The sequence below is a fragment of the Podarcis cretensis genome (assembly GCF_951804945.1).
Source record: "Podarcis cretensis genome assembly, chromosome: 1".
NCBI classification, from domain to species: Eukaryota; Metazoa; Chordata; class Lepidosauria; order Squamata; family Lacertidae; genus Podarcis; species Podarcis cretensis.
This window is the reverse complement of record NC_137170.1, coordinates 21,441,103-21,464,607: the sequence shown is the minus strand read 5'-3', so window position 1 is coordinate 21,464,607 and position 23,505 is coordinate 21,441,103. Positions and strand designations below refer to the sequence as shown.

The 23,505-nt window shown below is 41.6% G+C and overlaps 1 long non-coding RNA gene across 2 annotated transcripts in view; it reads left to right on the top strand.

The window, feature by feature from the left end:
• Nucleotides 1-23,505, top strand: part of LOC307200890 — a 57,279-nt gene that overhangs the window by 8,364 nt on the left and 25,410 nt on the right. Inside the window, exon 2 of one of the 2 annotated variants that reach the window (XR_013832465.1) lies at nt 18,965-19,047. This is a non-coding gene — a long non-coding RNA (uncharacterized lncRNA). Of the gene's footprint in view, nt 1-18,268; nt 19,048-23,505 lie in introns of those variants that run through there. The other variant, XR_013832466.1, reaches the window with a different exon arrangement.

Here is a 23,505-nt window from a genome sequence, read left to right as displayed (position 1 = left end):
AACCAATTCTGTCCATGAATTACACAGTTCTCACTTTAAAAAAACCATTTATTTCCCCTCAAGGAGAGAAGAGGAAGGACATCCTGTCTTTTGTCATACTGGCTGTGGTCTAGACACATTGTTTTCCCCAAAGAATCCTGGGTACTATAGTTTGTTACGGGTGCTGACAGTTGTTAGGAGACTGGGATTCGGGTGGCGCTGTGTCGTAAGCATATCAGTGAAAGTAGATAAATAGGTACCACTGTGGCGGGAAGGTAAATGGTAATTCCATGTGCTCTGGTTTCCGTCATGGTGTTCCGTTGCACCAGAAGCGGTTTAGTCATGCTGGCCACATGACCGGAAAGCTGTCTGTGGACAAACACCACCTCCTTCAGCCTGAAAGCTAGATGAGCGCTGCAACTTAACTGCCCAGGGGTCTTCTACCTTTACCTTCTAGAAGTGCCTCTTGCTAATTGGTTTCCATGGAAACATATTGCCCCTAGTTTGCATAACAAATGGAATATCTAACAGACATTCAACAAATGAAACTGAATGAATCATTTTAGCCATTCCTCTCCAGAGACAGATGCCAACAGCAAAAAAGGTTAGAGGGCACCTTGAGAGTCCTTTAAACCCAAAACCGTATAAATGATAACTGTGTTTTATATATTCCTTGGCTTTTAATCATGGGAGGGTGGAGACTGAGCTGGCATTGCCACTTGAAATGTGTGGAATTGAACTCTAAACTTGTCTATACCACATTACGTGTCTCTATCTCCATTCAACAGTGTTATCAGGTTAACTGACAAAGTTGCAGCTGGAATGATGAATGAGCCCAGTAGTTAAACCATCTAGTTGCCTGGCCAACTAAACAATGCAGAGATCATCTCTGAGTTTTATGCTGTACCTGTACAAATCCTGGGAGGAATAGCAATGATTTAGGGTGGTAAGCTTAAATTAATAGGTACATTTTCTTCTTTTGTTCTTTTTCAGCATGCATTTCTCTTCTCTAGCTGGCAGGCTACTCTGGGATGGGCGTTGCATTTCCCTGCATTTCCCACGATAAGAGTGCCCAAGAGAATGGATAGGAATGACTAAACAATAAAAAAAAAATCTGCTAGAAAGGAAAACACCTTTACACCCTTAAGGAACGAGAGTGATTGATGCTTAAATTTCTACAACAATGGTTATGCCCCACTGAAGCATTTACAATTAAGAGAGTCAGTATGGACAGACAATGGGCGACTTACAGGTACCAGTAATTGCTGGACTTTGCAGGGGTCGAACCCAGACTGAAACCTATGGAGAACTTAAGAAGCCAAGTTACCCGGCCTCGGCTGGGGAGGGCGGGATACAAATAAAATATAATAATTATAATTACAATTACAATTATTATTATTATTATTATTATTATTATTATTATTTAGGACATGTTTAAAGTATGCCAAAAAAATGCATTCTATGGACCAAAGCTCATAATCTGAAAAATAACTGTTGCAAAATAAGGATAAACTCCTGTCTAAAATGTGTAATTTCTTACTAGAATGGGAAACAAAAGATGAGCATCATTGACACACCTATACCTCTGGGAGAAACTTTGGAAAAGTGATTTGAAATTTACCGTGTGTTATTTTCTGAAAGAGAACGATTTGAAAATCATTCATAGGTGGTATTTAACTCCCAGTAGGCTGGCTAAGATGTATAAAGCAGAATCAGATACATGTTGGAAATGTAAAGAAATGGGAGGAACTCCCCCCCCCCCTCATGTGGTGGACATGTAGAAAGGTAAAGGAATATTGGGAAATCATTTATAATGAGTTGAAAAAAATGTTTAAATTTACCTTCTCAAAAAAACCAGAGTCCTTTTCGTTGGGAATAACCCAGACAGAAATCCCCAGGTGCCAGAAAAAGTTATTTATGTATGCAACTACAGCGGCCCGGGTTCTGTTAGCCCAAAAATGGAAAGTGAGGTCCCTTGTAAAGAGGACTGGCAACTTAAGATGTTAGAATATGCAGAATTTGCAGGCTTAACACACAGAATAAGAGAGCAAGAAGAACGTATATTTAAAGAAGAGTGGAAAATATTTATTGAATATATGGAAAACAATTGTACACAGCTGAAAACGCTGGGAGCATTAAGATAAATTCAACAGAGTAAGCAATGTTTGATTGATATAAAAGTGGAAAAATGATTTGAATGCTTATAGTAAAATATGCGGGAAAGTATGATATGTAATAAGAACCACGCAAGGAGGAGAGGGAAGTCATTGGATGTTTTAAAGTTTGTAAAATGTTTATTTTGAAATGTAGAAAAATGAAAAATGTGTGTGTGTACATTTTTATTCTTTTGTTCTATCTTCCCATGCCTTCTGCAGCATGTATTTCTCTTCTCTAGCTGGCAGGCTGCTCTGGGATGGGCGTTGATTTCCCTGCATTTCCCGTGATAAGAGTGCCCAAGAGAATGGATAGGAATGACTAAACAATAGCTGGCAGGCAACCGCGAGGGCATTCTTGGCACAATGTACGGTAATCTTTAGGTGGAACCAGGGCAGCAACTTTTAAATCAAGCAATGTTATTTATGCAGCAGGCTCTCCCGTCTTTCTTCAGATGCTTGTTAGCAGGGGGCAGCTTGTATATATTTAGTTTCTGGAAGTGTTATGCGAAATCTGTAAGTAATCTGTACAGTGGTACCTTGGTTCTCAAACGCCTTGGTACTCAAACAACTTGGAACTCAAACACTGCAAACCCGGAAGTACCGTATTTTGCGCCCTATAGGACGCATCCAAAAATGAAGGGGAAATGTGGGTGCGTCCTATGGGGCGAATACAGGCTTTCGCTGAAGCCTGGAGAGCAAGAGGCTCTCGCTCTCCAGGCTTCAGGAAGCTCTGCGCAAGCCTCTGGAGCCCGGTGTGAAGCCACGCTGGCCTCCGGAGGGTCGCGCAGAGCTGCCTGCATTCTGAAGCCTCAGGCGTGCTGAAGAGCGCGCCCGGGCTTCGCACAGCTGTCCACAAGCCTGGGGAGACCGGCGCGGCTCCCTAGGCTTGTGGATAGCAGGCTGTTCTGGGGGCTGGGCTTCCCCCGCGCCAGCCCCGTGCCTGGGGGGAAAATAATTTTTTTTCTTTATTTCCCCCCCCCAAAAAAAACTAGGTGCGTCCTATGGGGCGAAAAATACGGTAAATGTTCCGGTTTGCGAACTTTTTTCACAAACTTTTTTACCTGAAGGAGCGTCTCTTCCCCCATCGTTCTGCCCGGACACTGAGGTCTAGTGCCAAGGGCCTTCTGGCCTTCTGGCGGTTCCCTCGCTGCAAGAAGCCAAGTTACAGGGAACCAGGCAGAGGGCCTTCTCGGTAGTGGCATCTGCCCTGTGGAACACCCTCCCACCAGATGTCAAAGAGAAAAACAACTACCAGATTTTTAGAAGACATCTGAAGGCAGCCCTGTTTAGGGAAGCTTTTAATGTTTAATAGGTTAGTGTATTTTAATATTCTGTTGGAAGCCACCCACCCAGCCAGATGGGTGGGGTATAAATAATAAATTATTTATTATTTATTATTTATTACCGGTATTTATTATTTATTATTTCAGAAGCCGAATGTGCTCCATTTTGAGTGCCACACTCCCGTTTCGAGTGTTACACTTCCACTTTGAGCGTTACGCTTCTGATTTGAGTTTTACGCTTCCGGTTTGAGTGTTACACCGAGGTCGGTTTGTTTTGGCTATTTATTTTGTGTTTTTGTGGCTCTTTTTCTTTCTTTTTAGTGACTGCGTGGAACCCAGTTCAGCTACTGATTGATTTTGTGACTGCAGTACATTGTTTCATGCTTTCATATAATGGATCAATAGTCTTGTTAGATAGTAAAATTCATGCTAAACTGCTGTTTTAGGGGTTGTTTTTAAAAGTTTGGAACGGATTGATCCATTTCCCATTATTTTCTATGGGAAAGCGCGCCTTGGTTTTGGAACACTTTGGTTTTGGAACGGACTCCGGAACAGATTAAGTTTAAGAACCAAGGTACCACTGTACAATCACAGAGCAGCTTAGCAATCAGTCCTTCTTCACCAGGAACTCTGGGAATTGTAGTTCAGTGAGGGGAATAGGGGTCTGCCAACAACTCTTGGCACCCTTAACAAACTACCCTTCCCAGGATGCTTTGTGGGAAAGCCAAAGTAGTACAGTGGTACCTCAGGTTACAGACGCTTCAGGTTATAGACTCCGCTAACCCAGAAATAGTACCTTGGGTTAAGAACTTTGCTTCAGGATGAGAACAGAAATCGTGCAGCGGCAGCAGGAGGCCCCATTAGCTAAAGTGGTACCTCAGGTTAAGAACAGTTTCAGGTTAAGAACAGACCTCCAGAACAAATTAAGTTCTTAACCCGAGGTACCACTGTACAGTGAGGGTTCAGTTCGGGGGGTCTACTCGCATAGGCAACATTGCGCAAAGTCAGGAACCCCCAGAACTGACCCCCTGCAAGGTGGAGGGCTGTTTACCAGGCTCTGGGAAGGCCAGTTTTCACAGCAATACCCCACAGAGGAACTATTTATGACTTGCCAGCTGACTCCGCTGTAAATTCAAACATGGTTTCATGTTAAGGCACTTCACAAAGTAGCTGGGACATTCCAGCTAACTCTAAACTGGATTCTGCTCGAATAAATGGCTGCAGGTCTATATTAGTCCGTAACCGTAGGCACCAGTGTTTGAAATCTTCAGCAAACAGTTGCTGTGGCATTTCTGAACAGCCATCACAGCTGCCCCCCAAAATAAAGTCCAATTGGCTTATGAAAGTTCTGCTATTTTTAATATGGTGGCTCAGCATATTTGCTTGAATGTTAGAAGAGCAGTCCTGGATCAGGCCCCTCTTTGTTGGCATTGAGTGGAGGTGGACCATAGCCTTCATGCTTGGTCGTTACTGAATGCCCAGTCCTCCATGGATTTGTCGAAATACCCTTGTAAAGCCATCTAGGTTGGTAGCCATCATCTCAGTGGCAGACCTTGGGGTCTCAAATTTCAGTGGCACCCTGTGTGATTTCAGAATTTGCCCTCCCCCACTTCTTGCCTTCTATTCTACATCATAGTTGGGGTGCCCTCGTGGCTCTGCTTCCAGTGCCACAGAACCATTTGTGCTCCCCTAAATTTGGGTTTCCATGTTTCAAAAAGTAAAATTCCTGACATCTGCAGGTCATGTCTCAGGCAAGCTTCCCCTAAATCTGCCTCTGTTGCAAATTCCATAGTTCAGTGACGCACTGTGTGGATAACTACGGTGCTTTTATCTGACCCGAATCTTCCTTGTTTTGCTGTTCCGCTGTTCTATTATTTTCATTATTTTCTCGTGGTGCCTTCTACTCATGCCTGTCCTCTGTTGCCTCCTAGCTGCAACCTTGCTTTATTAAACTTACAGCTTTTAAATTGAATTGAGTTTTGGCATTTTATATTGGTGTTAGCTGCTCTGACAACTCTAAATTTGGGTACACTCTCAGGACCAGCCCTATGATGAGGCAGAGTGAAGCAGCTGCCTCAGGTGGCAGATGTTGAACCAGGCAGAGGGCCTTCTCGGTAGTGGCACCTGCCCTGTGGAACTCCCTCCCACCAGATGTCAAAGAGAAGAACAACTACCAGACTTTAAGAAGACATATGAAGGCAGCCCTCTTTAGGGAAGCTTTTAATGTTTAACAGACTACTATATTTTAATACTTTGTTGGAAGCTGCCCAGAGTGGCTGGGGAAACCCAGCCAGATGGATGGGGTGTAAATAAATTATTATAATAATATATATATATCACACAAAAAAGAAAGAAAGAAGTACATCAGGTCTGAAGAACCACTTTCCATTGGGTGCACTCTCAGGGCCAGCCCTGTGATGAGGCAGAGTGAAGCAGTTGCCTCAGGTGGCAGATGTTGATGGGCAGGGAGGGGACAGTGCCATGATGCTTGCCCCGTATCCCCTATGCTAGCCTGGTGCCCTCAAGTTCCCTCAATATATTTTCTTTCACCAATATTTGAGTAAGATTCAACTGTCAGTCCAATTGACTTCTGTATGTATCTTGCCCTTTGCCTCAGGCAGCAAAATGAATTGATCTGGCCCTATACATTCTTCTGTCGCCCAATTGCTTTGTGCTGTAATTGCCTATTCAATGCAGACCAGGTAGCCCTATACAGGCTCTCCTTTAGCTTATTTTTCCAGTGCACAGTGCGCAGTGCTTTCGCATTTCTGCTCTCCAGGAGAGCAGAAAAATTTCTATTTCCTGCACTGCAGCAGCCCCTGGCGGCTATAGAAAGCAACTACAAATGGTTATTTATTCATTGATTTGATCTGAATTGATACATTGTAGCACCCTGCTTGTGGTTAACGCTTAGCTGGAATGAAATATTCAACGCAGCAATAGAGAAATTAAAATAGTAATTTATTTGTCAGACAAATAAATATGAGGCACAGTGGTATATGGTTACCAAGCTCTGGCCTGGCCTCTTGCCATTCTGGCCAGCACTTATATTTCCTTAATCCAGCCTCCTTGCTCCTCCTGTGGCTGCCTCTGTCCAATCAGCCTGGTTGAAATTCCTATTGGCTATTTGCTAGAACCAATCACAAAAGATACACCCATTTCCTCTTGACCTTTTATGGGAATCAAAAAGCTATATATTCTTCTATCTATAAATGACAAATAAGTAGTAATATATCTTACATGTGTCTCAACAAGGAATCTTAATTACCAGCTCACCTCTTGCCCTCCTTGCCCTATTGCCTTCCAAAACAGATGGTTAATCTTGAATTTTTATCTTAAACATATGTCAAGGATTTTGAGTTCACATCAACATTGAGAGATCTCCTTCATTTGAAGGTTTCTAAACAAAAGGCCTGACAACCATATATCAGGAGTGCTCGATGGCGTCTCCTGTCTGGCAGGAGGCTGGTGGCTGATGGCCCCTGTGATCTCTTCCAACTATATGAAATAAGAATCTAGCATTTCTTAAATCCTTTGCATAATTATATTTAAGCTAATATATTTAATACATAAATAACCTTTTAAAAGGAAAAGAAATCTTAAAAGGATCTTAGTTTAAGAAAGAAACAGCTTTAGAAAAGACTTCCCAAAAATGTTCTGTTTCTGCCAGCCAGACCAGTTGCTTTTTCACTGCTCTTGACCTTTTTAACCTTAGGAAGAAGATATGGCTCATTTTACTATTTATCCACCCTTAATTTGTAGGGTCAGTGTAACCTTGGCTCTCAGCCTGTAATTCCCTTTTTACGACTTTGAGAATTGTTTTCTGCTATAAATCAGGGGGCCCCCTTGTCTAGGAGTAAAAACATTGCCAAGGTTCTTAGGCAGCTGGTCTTCTGCCTGGCATGAAACATTTGAAGATCTTTAAGCTCATTTTTAAAATACAAGCCCTGATTAAACATATAAGCTTTGATAAAAATGCAGGCTTATGATTAGATGCCTCAACATCATGGGAAAGATAAGAATAAAATTCCAAACGACTTTGCCAAATTGGGGAACTGGGCCAATGCCACTAAATGAAATTAATCAATTGCTGCTTCTCTTGGTGCATCCTATATGCTTTGCTCTGCAATTTGCATCTTGTTTCATTAGCACGAAACGAGGTTCTTTGCAGTTTTGGGAAACGTGCCAAGTTTCTCTTTGCTTGTTGATCCTTGAACAGTAGCAGCTATTTAAATTGAGATCCTCTTACAGATATTAGGGCAGCTTTTGGACATATTCATAGAGCACGAGGCTATAGGTGGCAAGCCGTGATAGCTATATACTATCTCCAATGTTGGCCACGGCTCTAAATAGCAGTGGCTAGGAATCACAAGGCAGAAAAATGCTGTTTTGCTCATATTCTGCAGCTTTCAGTCTCCCTCGCAGGGATCCGGTTGGCCACAGTGAGAGCAGGATCCTGGACTGGAGGGGCCCTGGCCTGATCCAGCAGGCCTTTTACGATGTTCTTAGGGAATATAAAATCAAGTGTGCTTTGTTATTTTATCAAGTCAAGTGGCCTGCATGTTAGTGATTATGTGTATGTTGTTTTCACCGGTATCTTCATTTTTATGCAAACTCTCCTCTAATATACGTGCCTTTTTGTAAACACTGGTTGGCAGACTGAATAATAAAATCCGTAGAAGTGCTCATTTCAAAGGATAGCAGTACTTTCATCTTGGAAAGTACGAATTTGACAGATCTGCCTTTAAATGAGAACTGAATCAAGTATCTTCTCCTGAGGCATCTAATCATAAGCTTGCATTTTTATTAAAGCTTATATGTTTAATCAGGGCTTGTATCTTAAAAATGAGTTCAAATTCACAAATGTTTTATGCCAGGCAGAAGACTAGCTGCCTAAGAACCTTGGTAAAATGTTTTTACTCCTAGACAAGGGGCCCCCTGATTTATAGTAGAAAACAATTCTCAAAGTCGTAAAAAGGGAATTACAGGCTGACAGCCAAGGTTACACTGACCCTACAAATTAAGGGTGGATAAATAGTAAAATGAGCCATATCTTCTTCCTAAGGTTAAGAAGGTCAAGAGCAGTGGAAAAGCAACTGGTCTGGCTGGCAGAAACAGAGCATTTTTGGGAAGTCTTTTCTAAAGCTGTTTCTTTCTTAAACTAAGATCCTTTTAAGATTTCTTTTCCTTTTAAAAGGTTATTTATGTATTAAATATATTAGTTTAAATATAATTATGCAAAGGATTTAAGAAATGCTAGATTCTTATTTCATATAGTTGTAAGAGTTGTAACTATCCTGAAATTAAGTCAGCCACCAGCCCCCCTTGTCAGACAGGAGACGCCATCGAGCACTCCTGATATATGGTTGTCAGGCCTTTTGTTTAGAAACCTTCAGATGAAGGAGATCTCTCAATGTTGATGTGAACTCAAAATCCTTGACATATGCTTAAGATAAAAATTCAAGATTAATCATCTGTTTTGGAAGGCAATAGGGCAAGGAGGGCAAGAGGTGAGCTGGTAATTAAGATTCCTTGTTGAGACACATGTAAGATATATTACTACTTATTTGTCATTTATAGATAGAAGAATATATAGCTTTTTGATTTCCATAAAAGGCAAGAGGAAATGGGTGTATCTTTTGTGATTGGTTCTAGCAAACAGCCAATAGGAATTTTAACCAGGCTGATTGGATAGAGGCAGCCACAGGAGGAGCAAGGGGGCTGGATTAAGGAAATATAAGTGCTGGCCAGAATGGCAAGAGGCCAGGCCAGAGCTTGGTAACCATATACCACTGTGCCTCATATTTATTTGTCTGACAAATAAATTATTATTTTAATTTCTCTATTGCTGTGTTGAATATTTCATTCCAGCTAAGCGTTAACCACAAGCAGGGTGCTACACTCCCATCTCTACACACGAGTGAGTGTTACTCCCATGAAGTAGCTGTGATAGCTGAAGTGGAGCCTGGGTATAAGTGGGAAATGGAAGCAGCTTCATGTTGGATGAGAAAAATGCCTTTCTTTTACTCAAGACGATAGTTGCTGTGATGTGGCCCAGCCTAAGACCATATGCTATTTGCAGAGTCTATATCTGGAAAAATAAACAGAAAATCTTTCAACACCTGTCTTTACCATCAGTTCCACTTTTACCTGTACCTATGAACTGAAAAGTGATAAAGCAGGGAGAATAATCTTTGTTTAGTGATTAGTGTTTAGTGATTAGTGACTGTCTTAAGCAGGGGTCAGCAAACTTTTGCTGTCAGGGACTGGTCCACTGTCCCTCAGACCTTGTGGGGGGGCCAGACTATTATTTTTTTTTTGGGGGGGGGAATGAACACATTCCCATGCCCCACAGATAACCCAGAGATGCATTTTTAATAAAAGGACACTTTCTACTCATGTAAAAACACACTGATTCCTGAACGATCTGCAGGCTGATTTAGAAGGCGATTGGGCCGGATCCGGCCCACGGGCCTTAGTTTGCCTACCCATGGTTTTAAGAGTCCCTTAACATGTGACATGAATCTCACTCACAAATGCTTTGGAATTAGTGTTATTGAAGCACCAATACTTCCAAGTTTCAGATAAGCACAACTTGAACCATATAATGCAAGTCCTTCTTTTGTCTGTTTGCCTTTCTTGCATTTCACACTATGAGTGCTGAGGGCATTTTCATGAATGGGCCAAACATCGACAATGGTTAAAACATGCATTCTGTCCCGTGTTAACAATGCAAGACTGTTTCCTGCACACATGCACAAGACTATGCCCTTCGAATCCCCCTCCTTTTAATGTGTAATTAATATATATATATATATATATATATATATATATGATATTTATTCACATTTTAAAGATTACAAAGAGAAAAAAGAAAAAGAAAAAAAGAAAAATAGAAAGGACAGAAAAAATACAGACAATTGAAAAAAGAGAAAAATAAAACACAGATCCAACCTTTACATCACTTGCTTTCATTCACTTACTTCCTTGACCTCCTCGCACCTCCCATTTTTGTATTCTAATTCAGTTAGATATTTCAGCAAACCCTTTCCAGCTTTGTTTTTATCTTAATAGTTTATCTTAATATATTGTGATTTTACATTCTCTTCTTTCACCAAATTATTTTTACTTAATCCTTTATATCTTTTCTGCTAAAACCAGATAATTCTATTCCAACACCTTTCTAACATTCCTTAATTTTACAATATTTCTGAAGATAAACTTTAAATTTTTTCCAATCTTCTTCCACCGACTCTTCTCCTTGGTCTCGGATTCTGCCAGTCATCTCAGCCAGTTCCATTTTCCAATACTTTGCAATAAGTATTCTTGCTGCTGTTGTGGCATACATAAAGTTCTATCCTCCTTTAGCACCAATTGGCCAACCATGCCCAAGAGAAAGGCCTCTGGTTTCTTCTGGAAGGTATATTTAAATACCTTTTTCATTTCATTATAGATCATCTCCCAAAAGGTCTTAATCTTTGGGCACGTCCACCAAAGGTGAAAGAATGTACCTTCAATCTCTTTACATTTCCAACATTTGTTATCGGGCAGATGATAAATTTTTGCAAGCTTGACTGGTGTCATGTACCACCTGTACATCATTTTCATTATATTCTCTCTTAAGGCATTACATGCCATAAACTTCATGCCAGTGGTCCTTAACTGTTCCCAGTCAGCCATCATAATGTTATGTCCAACATCTTGTGCCCATTTAATCATAGCAGATTTAACCGTTACATCCTGTGTATTCCATTTCAACAGCAAGTTATACATTCTTGACAAATTCTTAGTTTTAGGATCTAACAATTCTGTTTCCAATTTTGATTTTTCCACCTGAAAACCAATTTTCTTCTCCAAATTAAAAACCTCCCTTATTTGATAGTAATGAAGCCAGTCTCGTACTTTGTTTTTTAATTTGTCAAAACTCTGCAGTTTTAATCTGTCTCCTTCTTGTTCCATAATGTGTAATTAATATATAGTCTGTGGTTCTCCTGTCTATGTTTGGATGTGGGGCACATCCAGGTTCTTTCTATAGGATGATATATCGTTGGTATCTACATAATATCAAGTAAACTGGCAAAAATGTATAAATCTAAATCAAACAAGTGTTGGAAATGCAAAGAGAAAGAAGGTTCTTTTTATCATATGTGGTGGTCTTGTAGAAAGGTTAAAGCTTACTGGGAAATGATATAGAATGAATTGAAAAATATGTTTAAAATAACATTTGTAAAAAAACCAACCAAGCCAGAAGCTTTCCTTTTAGGAATTATAGGGACAGAACTACCTAAAGTGTATAGAAATTTATTTATGTATGTGACGACAGCAGCAAGAATGTTACTCACCCCAAATTGGAAAGAAGCAGAAGTCCCAGCAAAGGAAGAATGGATACAAAAACTTATGAATATGCAGAAATGGCAAAACATACTGGAAGAATAATAAATCAAGATAACAAACTTTTTTAAAAATAAAAGAATGGAAATGGTTTACTGAATATTTACAGATAAATTGCGAACAGATAAAAACATTGGCAGGTTTATTGTAATAACCTGCAGTTTCATAAGAGTATATATTTAAAGTAGATAATTAAATGAGCAAATTACATGAATTTGGATGTGGAGAAGATATTTAAAAATAAATTTAAGGAACCGCAGAAAGAGGGGGAAGGAAGTCAAACCTTGAAATGTTAAAATGATTGTAAAATTAATGAAATGTATAACTTTGAAAAGTATAAACAAAAACGTTATTTTTAAAAAATGTAAAAAAAAAACAAAGTTCTTTCTATAGGAGGAAAACAAGGGTAAATTGTGCTGTACCTGATGGAAGGATGTTTTATGACGGGATGCTAAAGCTCTTCATGCCATAAAAATACCCTGATGTTGCCACATAGGACAGGATGATACAATCTATGTAAATGGCTCAGATGCATTAGCAGGTAGCAAGTTTTGCAGCAGCAGAGCACTGTTCAGGTGCTTGTGAGCTGTTCTGAATTGTCTGGGAGCTGCTGGGAAGGTGATGGACTTTCCTTTGTCAGTGGTTATTAAACAGAGGTTGGATGGCCATCTGTCAGGGATTGTTTAATTCCTGCATTGCAGGGGGCTGGACTAGATGATCCCTGGGTTCCCTTCCAAGTCTGCAATTCTATGATTGCATGGTACTCTGGATTGCTTGCATTGGGAAGCTAAGCATCCTGTGCTCTGCTGGTGGCATTGACTGACTCATGGGTGAGTGAGCACAGGGCATTTTTTATGATTTCGATTTTCTGTATGATTGACATGCCTTCAGGGTGCAAGAGACAGACTGCAATAAAGCATGTTCATCTTGAGGACTCTGAAAAAATACATATACAGTGTTACCTTGGTTCCCAGACTTTAATCCGTTCCAGAAGTCCATTCCAAAACCAAAGTGTTCCAAAACCAAGGTGTGTTTTCCCATAGAAAGTAATGCAAAATGGATTAATCCGTTCCAGACTTTTAAAAGCAACCCCTAAAACAGCAATTTAACATGAATTTTACTATCTAACAAGACCATTGATCTATAAAATGAAAGCAATAATCAATGTAAAAGTAAAGGTAAAGGGACCCCTGACCACTAGGTCCAGTCGTGGCCGACTCTGGGGTTGTGGCGCTCATCTCACTTTATTGGCTGAGGGAGCCAGCGTACAGCTTCCGGGTCATGTGGCCAGCATGACTAAGCCGCTTCTGGCGAACCAGAGCAGCGCACAGAAACGCTACCTTCCCGTCAGAGCAATACCTATTTATCGACTTGCACTTTGATGTGCTTTCAAATTGCTAGGTTGGCAGAAGCAGGGACTGAGCAACGGGAGCTCACCCCGTTGCGGGGATTTGAACCGCCGACCTTCTGATCGGCAAGCCCTAGGCTCTGTGGTTTAACCCACAGTGCCACCCGTGTCCCTAATAATCAATGTACTGTACTATAAAATAAATAAGACAGTATTGTAAATGATAAAAATTAAAATTGTACAGTACACTTGTACGGATGATAGTCATTGTTTGGATGGGGGGCTTTTATCCATTTCCACAGTCACACAATCAATCAATAGCGGAACTTGGTTCCAGTCACAAAAACAAGTCACGAAAACAAAGTCACGAGTCCCATAAAACGAAGAGCAAGCCACAGTCGCAAAAAAATAGCAAAAACAAAAGCACCAAATATCACCTCAGAACACTGCAATCAGAAAGGGAAGGCTACAATCACATTGGGTTTTTTTGGGTTTTTTTTAGCAAATTAGCAGCGCAACAGTACAAACGGAAGCTCATGAGCACGTACAGCTTCCGAAGCAAAGTTTGCAAATTGGAACAATTTCCAAGTTGTTCAGGAAATAAGCTGTTCGAAAACCAAGGTACAACTCTAGAATCTTTTCGGCACACTTCATGACTGTATTCCCTGAAGAATCTTCAGAGGGCCATGGACCTTTTTTATTCTGTGTTTGTGAGCCCCTGCTTTCTAGAGTAGTACAGTGCTTCAGTTGCATTCAGAACGACCCTTAACAGTGGCCTAGCAGTACTGCTTGACCTCCTGTGCTAGCTTTGTGAAGTCTTGTTGCCTCTAAAACCTAGAGTGGATCTATACACTGGGAAAAACACACTATAAACATCATAAATTAAATCGTCACAAAAAACCCCTATGTAAAATCGCACAGAAAAGTTTCATGCTCTACAGCGCCATCTGGTTTTGCATATTTATAATGCATTTAAAATGCTGTTTTTTGACTAATGTAAATGAGTCGCTTGTTACTGGCCTGCAGCACTTCTCTGGCATATGCACAACAGTTTCAGTTTGCAGAATATACCTAAAAATAAATAAATAAGAAACTCAGTCTGGTGGGCCCCCTGATTGAATTCATTGCCATTTTTTGACATTACTTTTTCCATTCACCTCCATTTCTGTCTCACAGTGATTCCATTATTGTCGGCCTTTTCACTTCACCTAGTGCTATATGTTTATATAAATATCAAGTCATAGTAATCCTAATTAAACTTTACCAAACCGTTAACCCGGGGTGGGAGATTATTACTCTCAAACTAAAGTAGGGAAGTTTGAGTTGCTTAAAAGAGAGAGAGAATGAAGAACTGCAGAATCAGCAGAAGAGCTAGGATGAAAATGGAAACAATTACTTGACAATACTGAATAAAGATGTAGCCTGAAAGGAATGTAAGCTGCAATCCTACCCACTTACCTGGGAGTAAGCCCCACTAAACTCAATGGCACTTACTTCTAAGTAGATATGTGCACTTCCTGGACTGCAGTTCCAGCCATGTTTACTCAGAAACAAGTCTCATTCAATGGAGCTCCTTATTCTTCTTTGGCAATCACTTGTGGCCGAATAAAATTGTCTTCCATAAGCACGGTTTTAACAATGAGTCTGTAAGTGACTGTGGAGGCCAATTCTGGACCCACACGTCCTTCCACAGTGAGGACATTGGTTTCCGGGTGGGAGTTGATCACGGTGTGGATTTGCCAAGCGTGCCTTCCCCTTAGCATGTTTCTCCCTTTTGTCCTGAGTTTGAGTGTCTTCAAAGCCCATGACACCTTTGGTAAAGGCTGTTCTCCAACTGGAGCGCTTGCAGGCCAGTGCTTCCCAGTTGTCAGTGTTTATACGACATTTTTTTTAGATTTGCCTTGAGACAGTCTTTAAACCTCTTTTGGTGACCACCAGGAGCTTAAAGGTAAAGGTAAAGGTACCCCTGCCCGTACGGGCCAGTCTTGACAGACTCTGGGGTTGTGCGCCCATCTCACTTAAGAGGCCAGGGGCCAGCACTGTCCGGAGACACTTCCGGGTCACGTGGCCAGCGTGACATCGCTGCTCTGGCCAGAGCCAGAGCCAGAGCCAGAGCCACACATGGAAACGCCGTTTACCTTCCCGCTGGTAAGCGGTCCCTATTTATCTACTTGCACCCGGAGGTGCTTTCGAACTGCTAGGTTGGCAGGCGCTGGGACCGAGCAGTGGGAGCGCACCCCGCCACAGGGATTCGAACCGCCGACCTTTCGATCGGCAAGCCCTAGGCGCTGAGGCTTTAACCCACAGCGCTACCTGCGTCCCTCCCAGCTTAATCCCAGGTAAATGGGTATGATTGCAGCCCATGTTGTTTTTATTGCAGTTGAATACTGACAGAAAGCAACCAGAAGATGGCAGCACACACCTGTTTATTTCTTTCCTCACACAGTGTGCCTTGCATTTGTAAAGTTTATAACTTCACCAGCCAAAATAGTGCCCAAGCCATACTGAAGCCAGGAGCCTTTTTGCGTGTGAAAAAGAATATCCAAGCATGCAGAAAGGAGAATATCTTTCGGAGGGAAGATTCATGGATACCTTCTTTAGGGGTAAAAGATGAAATTGCCTAGAGGAAAATCTACATGCTCTGTCCTTGCCCCTGGCATGGTGCATATGATATGTAATGTAATTCCATAGATAAACGAGTCTTCTGATTGTTCTTTAACATAAGGCAAAATATTTGTGGTAAATGTTTTGTGCCAGGCAAAAAACATCCCTCTTCAACCAAGCCTTTGGCTGATGAATATTCCGCAGCCTTTTAAATGTGTTGTTGCTTTGTTGTTTTAACTATTTATTTGTGCTTATATCTTATGTTTTTATCTTGTGAATCACTCTGAGATTATTTGATGAAGGGCAGTATATGCATCTTAATAATAATAATAATAATAATAATAATAATAATAATAATACATTTCCAATTCTCTCAGTTTCTCATTGTTCCAAACTTAAGTTCTGTTCTCCACATCAGTTTGCATTTTCTAAAAAAGCTTCATCAGAGTTTTTGTGCAAATTTCATCCCATACACCACTGGTGCGTGTGGTTTTTGTGTTGTGTGCACATATTTTACAAAGCATTTTACAAAGCAATTTCCCCCAATAAGTGGGGGGTTTTGTATGTTATTTTCACCAGATAAGAACACGGGCAGGATTATTGATTATTGCAATAACCTGCAGTTTTATAAGTGTATATACTTAAAGTAGATGAATAAACGAGTAAGTTAAGTTAATTTGGAATATGCAGAATATATATATATATATATATATATATATATATACACACACACATATACACACAGTGATGCCTCGCAAGACGAAATTAATCCGTTCCGCGAGTCTCTTCGTCTAGCGGTTTTTTCATCTTGCGAAGCAAGCCCATTGACGGCTTAGCGGATTAGCGCTATTAGCGGCTTTTAGCGGCTTATCGGCTTATCGGATAAGCAGATAAGCGGCTTAGCGGCTTAGAAAAAGGGGGGGGAAAGGAAAATCCCCCGCAGGAACTCGTAAGACATTCTCGTCTTGCGAAGCAAGCCCATAGGAAATTCGTTTTGCGAAGCATCTCCAAAACGGAAAACCCTTTCGTCTAGCGGGTTTTCCGTCTTGCGAGGCATTCGTCTTGTGGGGCACCACTGTATATATATATATATATATATATGGAACCACAGGAAGAGGGGGAAGGAAGTTGAGTTTCAAAATGTTAAAATGGTTGTAAAATTATTGAAATGTATAAAATTGAAAATAATGAACAATTTTTTAAAAAAAAGTTTGTGGAGGGTCTGCTGAGGATACCAACCTTTCGACTTGGATGGTTTTAAAAGATAAGCAGACAAGTGTGTGGAGGGCAAGGCTATCAGTGTCTAACTAGCCATGATGGCATGTTCTATGCCCACAGCCAGAGGTAGTTTGCTTCTGGGTACCAGTTGCTTGAATTCTTGAAACCTCAGGAAGGGAGAGTTGCTTTTGCACTTGTGCGAACAGGGTGCTGGACTAGATGTGCCACTGGCCTGACTCAGCAGATTGTTGTTATGTTCACTGACTTCCAATATTTGGTCTTTTCCAAACCAGTTTACAGTCCTCAGCGAAGCACAGCACCCTCCTTCCGTTTAGGAGACATTTTCTTGGCTGGGAGCTCAGATTATTAGAGTGGCTTCAGTTATGTGCCCCTGATTGGCTTCCCAGAGTTGATTTACTCCCCTTATTAGCAGACTGGAGTGCCACTTTACTTACATTTAGGTTGGCACATGAGATTAAAGAGTCCTTGCTGGACCCCTATATATTTTAAGCGTCTCCTGTCAGTCTGCCTCTGTCAGCCAACGGAAGGGATATATAAGCCTGCACTTAATGCAGCGCTATCTATTTGCTCCACCTGACCATGCAGTAAAACGCAGCTGAAAAACTCTAGGGTTCGATGTAGCTGAAAATAGAAGTTATTTCTGCACTGTGGAATTTTGCACTCTGACTCCACAAGGCTTTAAAAAAAAACCCACCACAAATTATAACACAGTAGAGTTTTGAAAACTTCAGGAAACAACGAAGTGGCTTCGAAATGTTGGCGACTCTGAAAGCTGTTCTACAGTTATTAGTGACAGAATATCTCTGTACATTTAAGTCTTTGAATCCTAAATACTAGGAGCAAAATTGGTGGTGGTGTCTGGCGGGGGGGCGGGGGATGGGGGACGGGACCACCTACCTTTACATCCAGCTTGTGAGAGCTGGGAACCAGAGTTAAAGGTAAAGGTAAAGGGACCCCTGACCGTTAGGTCCAGTCGCGGACGACTCTGGGGTTGCGGCGCTCATCTCGCTTTACTGGCTGAGGGAACTGGCGTACAGCTTCTGGGTCATGTGGCCAGCATGACAAAGCTGCTTCTGGCGAACCAGAGCAGTGCACGGAAACACCGTTTACCTTCCCGCCGGAGTGGTACCTATTTATCTACTTGCACTTCATGCTTTCGAACTGCTAGGTTGGCAGTTGGCAGGAGCAGGGACTGAGCAATGGGAGCTCACCCTGTCGCGGGGATTCAAACTGCCAAACTTCTGATTGGCAAGTCCTAGGCTCAGTGGTTTAACCCACAGCACCACCCGTGTCCCAGACTAGATCTAACTCTAACTCTAACCAGAGTTAGATGTCAGCAAACCCGACCAAAAAGTAGCCAGCTTATAACTCATCCCCACAGTATGAAAAATGACGAAGCTGATTCAATATTTGTTATTAACGCAGCGCTATGGAGGGGCATTGGCCCTGGCAGTCATCTTGCAGCAGCAAGCATCGCTGGTAGCATTTCTGCAAATTGGCCTCCCACAGAGGGTCTGGTAGTTTTCCTCACACCACTGCAAGCTTCTCCTTTGTATCAGTTAGCAATCTCATCCTGAAAATTGCCAGATCGGCAGGGAATCCATTCACACCTACGGCTTGCCATATAAGGATGGCCGCCTTTGCAAGCAGCTACTGCACTGCAGAGGGCATGTGAGAATTAGGCACAAGACAGGTCACTGTTTTGCTCCCTTGGCATAACCCATTAACAGCCCCTTCACCATGGAAAGGCTGTGCTTTGCCCCTCTCTCTCACACAAGGAAATCCGCTCGACTTTGTTCCATTAGTGCCCCTCCCCGCCATAGCAAGGTGACTTTTCCTAGTCCTTCCCTGCTTCTCATTCAATTCTGGGTCGCTATTACCTGCCTAGTACAAAGTTGTCTGTCCAGTGCATGCAACCTAAAGAAGGGGCGCCTTTTTTCATTTTGTTTTCTGACTTCCTTAAGGTGCCTTTCACAGCGCTGCAGAAAGAAGCCGCAATCTCCGTTCGATAACTCAAACTGGGTCACTCGGAATGCAGAGCCTCCAGGTTGGTCCACATTTCATTTATTTATTTAATCCCATTTCTGAATCACTTCCTGCGGAGGGGGGGAAAACCCACAATAAAAACATCGGTGCAAGAAAAAACACACAATTGCACGCATATAAACAACCCCAACCAGTTTGTTTGTTTTTTAAAAAATGACGATTAAAAACAGTTTCACATGTCAAAACAATTTCACGTGTAAAAAGAAAGAAAAGAAAGTCGAATATTTTTATGGACAATATAACAGGAACAATGGAAGAATCAGCATTAGTTCACCAGAACAATAAGAATAAATAATCAGTAATAGAATCTTAGGAACTGTGGAGTTGCAAGGGTACCTCAGGGTCATCTGGTCCAACCCCTTGCAATGAAGGAAACCTCAACAATATAATTTGAAATCTGTTTAGCTTCCATGGGATTGATAGCTTAAATGGGATTGATAACTGTCAGAGTCAAACATAGAAAGGTATTAAGGTATTAAGATTGAGAATGGATGATGGGTATTTATGCTTCCAGTTTTGAGCTACAGTGGTACCTTGGGTTACAGACGTTTCAGGTTACAGACGTTTCAGGTTACAGACTCCGCTAACCCAAAAATAGTACCTTGGGTTAAGAACTTTGCTTCAGGATGAGAACAGAAATCGCGCAGTGGCGGCGTGGCAGCAGCGGGAGGCCCCATTAGCTAAAGTGGTACCTCAGGTTAAGAACAGTTTCAGGTTAAGAACGGATCTCCAGAACGAATTAAGTTCTTAACCCGAGGTACCACTGTATAAGTCTCTTTAGGGATGCCGTAGGGCAAGTAGATAAATAGGTACTGCTGCGGCGGGAAGGTAAATGGTGTTTCCATGCGCTCTGGTTTCCGTCACGGTGTTTCATTGCGCCAGAAGCGGCTTAGTCATGTTGGCCACGTGGCCTAAAAGCGAGATGAGTGCCACAATCCCGTAGTCGCCTTTGACTGGACTTAACTGTCCAGGGGTCCTTTACCTTTTTTTACCTTATAAGTCTCTTTGTTAGAAGGGTTCTCAGGTTCCTCTTTCATTGTCCATCTGTTGCTCTCCATGTCACAGGAATGTAATTTAGAAGTGTGTAACCCTTGCAAGCATTCCCCCCCAACCCCCAAAGTCAATACTAACAATTTCTGACTTACAAGAAGACACCACAGGGCACACCCACAACTGATACCTCAAATAAAACATTATCAACTCCGGTCAGAACTTTGGCGACCCAATATAGCCAAAACATTTCACTGCTGTATATTACACAACTGAAAATTGTGTAAAATCTAAGAACACATTTTTAAGACTAGAAATCCAATGAAGCAGAGTGACGGCAAGGGAAACACGCACCCATAAGAACAAAAAGAAACGTGTTAACTTATTGTTTCATGCATGCATGTGTCAAAAATCTGGCACCTTTATTGACATACAGGTAGAACCTGTGCACATTCAGATTGGAAAGTGGAAAGAAAAAAATGGATTTTCTTCACAGGGTTTTGTTCATACCTAAAGAAGGTGTAACAATAGCCTGAACTCATTACTATTATGCGTCCTACTTCCTATCAGCTCCACACTTTTTTTTTTTTAAAAAAAGCTTGCCTCAGCAAAGAATTCCAGGTATTGACCTCACAGCCCTGAAGCAAGATGAATAATGGGTCTGATCAAATGGCTTTGGCTCTTTGATGTTGGTTGAAATCTGTGACTGAAGAGAAGAAAGAGCGATGAGCCAGGGAGGGAAAGGGCCCATGAATTATGAAAAGTGATTCAAACTAATGAGGAAGGAAAGTTTGCTTTATTCTAAAGAATAAAAAAAACTAGCTGTGAGGGGATCAAAGGATTTGGCATTGTCTTCACACAAAAAAACGACCTACTGCATACCAGGCTTATGTGGCCATAGTGTAACATGGCAGCCCATTCTTAGCTTTTGGATACTGGACTGGGAAACTGGGAAAACCAGCTGAGGCGTGCTGGGAACAACTGCTCCTTATGCCACATATTGACTTAACTCTGGCATGTTGCAGCAAAACAGGAATTGACAGGATAGGTGAAAAAAATGGTTGACCTGAGTCAAAACCCCTCAGCAGGTAATCCCATCAACCCCTCAGGGAGTAAGCTCATTATTTAGTCCAAACAACAGAGCACCTACTAGGCTTTCAGTTCGTGAGTTGGGAGCTCTTTTGTCCTGGGAATTAACATTTAAAGATCACAACCAGCATATGATCTCCTTTAATCAATGGATCCATGACATGACAACACTCACAGCATATGAATGGCTTACTTATAGATGCAAACTTTGTCTAAATATGTTGACATTTGGAACGAGTTTACAGTGGTACCTCGTGTTAAGAACTTAATTCGTTCTGGAGGTCCGTTCTTAACCTGAAACTGTTTTTAACCTGAGGTACCACTTTAACTAATGGGGCCTCCTGCTACCGCCGCTGCACTGCTGCCGCTGCGCTGCCGCCGCCGCCGTGCAATTTCTGTTCTCATCCTGAAGCAAAGTTCTTAACCCGAGCTACTATTTCTGGGTTAGCGGAGTCTGTAACCTGAAGCGTCTGTAACCTGAAGCGCCTGTAATCCGAGGTACCACTGTGTACAGAATATAGCAGGCAATTAATAACCATATATGTATTAGGACAATAATATTAGTTATATATCTGTGTATATAATAAAGTATGGAGATGGACAATAACTGATTATATTTAGTGTACTAAACTGTATCTTTCTTTCTTAAAGTGCTTTTTGCACTATCCTCCTCTTCTTTTTCTCTTTCATCAATAAAATCAATCAATAAAAATCACAACTATCATGATTCAAAATGGCTGCCAAAACCTTAAGAATGGGTCCGGGAGACATGGTGTCCACCAACACTCCAGCTATTATGGAAGCTGTCACTGATAAAATTAAATAATTTCATGCTCCACTTACTGCTGAGTGGACGAAAGTGTTTGATTCTATGAAGGAAAAATTAGAATTCTTAATGCAAAAACCCCCAGACCATTGAAACAACTGCAGATGAACTGCTGGATCTGGCCATCCAGTAAAACATGGACTTTATTAAAAGCCATTTTGAGCTCTCTATAAAGGTGGATGACCAGGAGATTAGAGTGAGATGATAAAACCTGTGCTAGAGGGGGGTTCCAGAGGGGGCTGAACAAGAGGATAGGATCAAATTTTTGCTGGTATGGTGGGTGACCAAGATCCCTAAAGTACACCTGTCTCCTGGTGATATTGAAAGAGCCCAGCAAAGTTTAGCTCCCAAGCTCAAGAATTTATCTATGTGCAGATACATTATCGGAGTATTTAAGCATTTCATTATTAAAGACATGAAAAAAATATAATGGAAAATATTCATGAAAAAATATCAGAACATGAGTGGGTTGGGGATTTGCAGGGAAATACATAATGGTGCTTCAGGACCCGCATTCAAAGACTTTAAGGAAATGTAAAGCTTTGAAACCAGTAACCAAAAAATAACAAGCAGCTCAAGTAAAATATTGTTAGGCTTTCCCACAACTAGTGGGGTTTGCTACTAATAAGAAGGAGATGACTCGCTTTCTGCAGCTACTGAATTTAGGAACCCCTTGGGATTTAGAAGAACTGGAGGAAAAAGATGAGAGCTTAGCTGTGGAATATTCCATGGAATATAGTGCCAGGTATTTCAATGGTTTGGTCGATTCAAAATGGGCTAGATCTGTTCTCAGAAATGAATATCAAATACAATTTGCTTGACGTATAGAGGATATTACACAGATAGAGATCACAATTTTAACTCACCTAGGCACAACAGATATTGTAGAATTAATTGCCTACCAACATCTAACACTCTTCATACTAGGTTCCAAGAAGCATACATAGGTTATGTTTCTGGTACTTAAGGTTGGCCTGGGAGAGATCCCTACAGAAAACCCTGAAGGACCTCTGCCAGTCGTGTCGACAATACTGAAGGGATGTGGGTGGCGCTGTGGTCTAAACCACTGAGCCTCTTGGGCTTGCCGATCGGAAGGTCGACGGTTCAAATCTCTGCAACAGGGTGAGCTCCCATTGCTCTGTCCCAGCTCCTGCCAACCTAGCAGTTCGAAAGCACACCAGTGCAAGTAGATAAATAGGTACCGCTGCGGTGGGAAGGTAAACAGTGTTTTCGTGCGCTCTGGTTTCTGTCACGGTGTTCCATTGTGCCAGAAGCAGTTTAGTCATGCTGGCCACATGACCTGTCTGTGGACAAACACCGGCTCCCTTGGCCTGAAAGCGAGATGAGTGCCACAACCTTATAGTTGTCTTTGACTGGACTTAACTGTCCAGGGGTCCTTTACCTTCACCCCCCCTTATTTTACAGTACTGAGCTTGATGGACCAATGGTCTGACTCAGTATAAGGTAGCTTCTGTTATGTCCTGAAGTTCTCACCTTGGGCCAGCAGGGGGATACTGTAGATAGTTTTCACTCAGGTCCACATATGCAAATAAG